This window comes from Dasypus novemcinctus, chromosome 16 (genome assembly GCF_030445035.2).
Source record: "Dasypus novemcinctus isolate mDasNov1 chromosome 16, mDasNov1.1.hap2, whole genome shotgun sequence".
Lineage (NCBI taxonomy): Eukaryota > Metazoa > Chordata > Mammalia > Cingulata > Dasypodidae > Dasypus > Dasypus novemcinctus.
Window position 1 is genome coordinate 47,030,858 of NC_080688.1, and position 2,879 is coordinate 47,033,736.

The window sequence follows — 2,879 nt, forward strand, 5'->3', positions numbered from 1 at the left end:
CCTATATTAATTCTTTCTTCTAATTTAAATAATGTGCCAAAAAACTTAAAGAAAATGTGTTGCACCCTTTGACACTATATCTAATAATACATATCTCATATTGCAAATCTTAAAGGTCTTGAGACATACAGAGCCGGTCATGTGAAATATTATGCCCTTGTGCTTGAAGTTTGTGAAAAAAAAAAACCCTGTCTGCATTCACCAGTCATATTTATCTTCAGAGAAATTTCTATTAACATTTTAATTCAATTTTGAAAAAGTGAATAAAATTTACATTTCTAAAAGGCAAATATAAAGACAAATGAAGCTTCTATCAATAGAGATCTAAAGCCAATGGTGTTCTTAAACAGTTTCTCAAGAGATGGAATATTTAGGGTATGCTTAATATAATACATGGAAAGAGTTCACAAGCTGAAGACAGCACTAGAAATCAAAATTATTTATATATATATAATATATATATAAACATATACATATAAAAATATGGGTGAATTTTTATTATACTTTATTGATTTTTAGCCTTAACTGTAAATTAATTTAGAATAGCCACACTCAAAAATAACAATCCTACAGTAGAAATAGTTCTTGGGGGGAATATTGGAGTTTTTCTCCTTTATAAGGAATTTTTTCCTACTATTGCTAATTATGTCAGAAAAATGTATAAAATACGTTTTAATCAGTTCCATTGACTTAATTCACAGAGCATTCCTTTGGCAAACAGATTTTCCTAAAAAGCACCTCTGTATTTATTCATACATTCAACAAATGTTTTCTTCGAAGCTGCTATGTGGTAAGTGCTGGTTTGGCAGCTAAAGAAGACAGACATCATTCCTGACCTCATAGAACTTCTAATTATTTTACAGATATGAAATAAGACTTTACCAAGAATAATCAACAAATTATTTAAATCCATTACCAAGTTGTGTTTCTCTTCCTAACACTACTACTTCTATTGAATAAATGAAGTGGAAACCTGTGCACAGATTGAGTATTTTTAGTAGGCACAAAGCTTGCTTAAAAGGAAATTCTGACCAGTTAGCTTTATCTAATTCTGTAAAATATGTAAATTACACAGTAGTAACTATAATATGATAGTATAAATGAAATAAACTTATTTTCAGAGCTTATTTCATTTGGAAGGAAATATTTGCGGTACTTCTTGCTTATTTTTCTCCATTACGAATATAACTATCACAGACTCTGAGGCATCTCACATAATCCCTTGCCTAATTCTTTCATTTTACACATAAAGAATCTAGAAATAGAGACATTAAATGACCACAACCAGCTAGCTGTGGTACAAAAACCTGAACTCACTTCTGGCCAGTGTTCTGGCCAGTGTTCATTTCATCAGACATTGAGAAAATCCAATTGTGTCTACTGATGGTCTTTGATAAATCCCAATTGGAAGGAAAAATACTTATTCAAAAAGTAGGTTTTGTGAAATTTAAGTTCAGAATGACTAAAGCATCATAACACTAGGTTGTTTACATATTTTCTAATTGTTTACCAGTTGTTATAGCTGCCCCTTGTTTTAGTCATTCACAACCAAGATTCTGCTATTCTATAATTTGATGAAACCCATGGGTGTGACATTCATTTTAACACTTAATTAACAACCAGCAACATAACATCTGCATACACTCAATCCTTAGGCATTTCTTGAAGTGGCTATTTTTTAAGTTTACATTCCATTAGGCCAATGACTCTACAAATTACAAAGCAATTATTGAATAATTAAATATAAAGCACTAGTAGGGGTTAAAAACTGAAATAGCATAGGCACTGAGCATTTAACTAATAGTTTAAATTTTAAAAACAGGTGAAATAATTTATGAGGGGCATAAGAATATTTTTCTGTGAACTTTCTGTTCTATCTCTATCTCAATAAAACAGACTTAAGGGTGCTTCCAAAAAAGGAAATCTACCTCTAGTGGATACCTTCCCTCATGGTATCCAGGGGAAACATGATCAGAGACATTCAATTTTCTCTTTCAATACTATCAGTGAGGAGATACTCCATCATCAGGCCACGATGGTCAATATTGCTCATAGATGACTCAAGCCTCTGGAATTGGCATATTTTTAAATCTCATCTCAAACAAAATAGAAAATATAAAACAAGGTTTCCCCTTTCTGCTTAAGAATTAGGGTATCGATTTGGTTAGGAAGTAGAGATGATATGGAGTTTATGGTAAGCTTTGAAAATGAACCCAGAAACCCAGTAAATGAGATTTAATAAATAAATATAAGAGCATACAGTTTGAGTCATAACTCCTGCCCAGTGAAATTACTTGAGAGAAAAGCATTATTAAATGAATAAATGGATTCTCTTGAAAAGGTCTCATCAGGTAAGGGGAAGGAAAAACATTAAGAAAATGGACATATTTATAAAATTGTTACAGACAAAAACATTTTTTTAAAGTTTCCTTTTTGAACTAGACATTTCCAATTGCAATGTATTGCTTAATGTAATAATGTTTGATATATTTCTTCAATAAAATTATATGGTGAGAAAAAAAGTTAATTTTCTCTTTGGTGTATATAGTATTCCATATACAAACACAGACCTCCATGGTAGGATCACTGAGGCAAAGACACCCTCCTATTTCCTTCCATGGTAGTCAGGATCTTCTGATAAGTCAGCATTCCAAGGTGAGATTGCTGGCCCCAAAGTCTAGGAGATCCTCTGGATTTTACCACTGAGGTGACCCAGGTCCATGTTGGGTTGTCCAACGTAACCTCAATCAGGAAAATGGATCTGACTCAAGCAGTTGGGCACCCACCTACCACATGGGAGGTCCCAGGTTCAGTACCTGGTGCCTCCTAAAGAAGCCGAACAAGACAGTGAGCTGATGCAACAGGCTGCTGCACTGAGC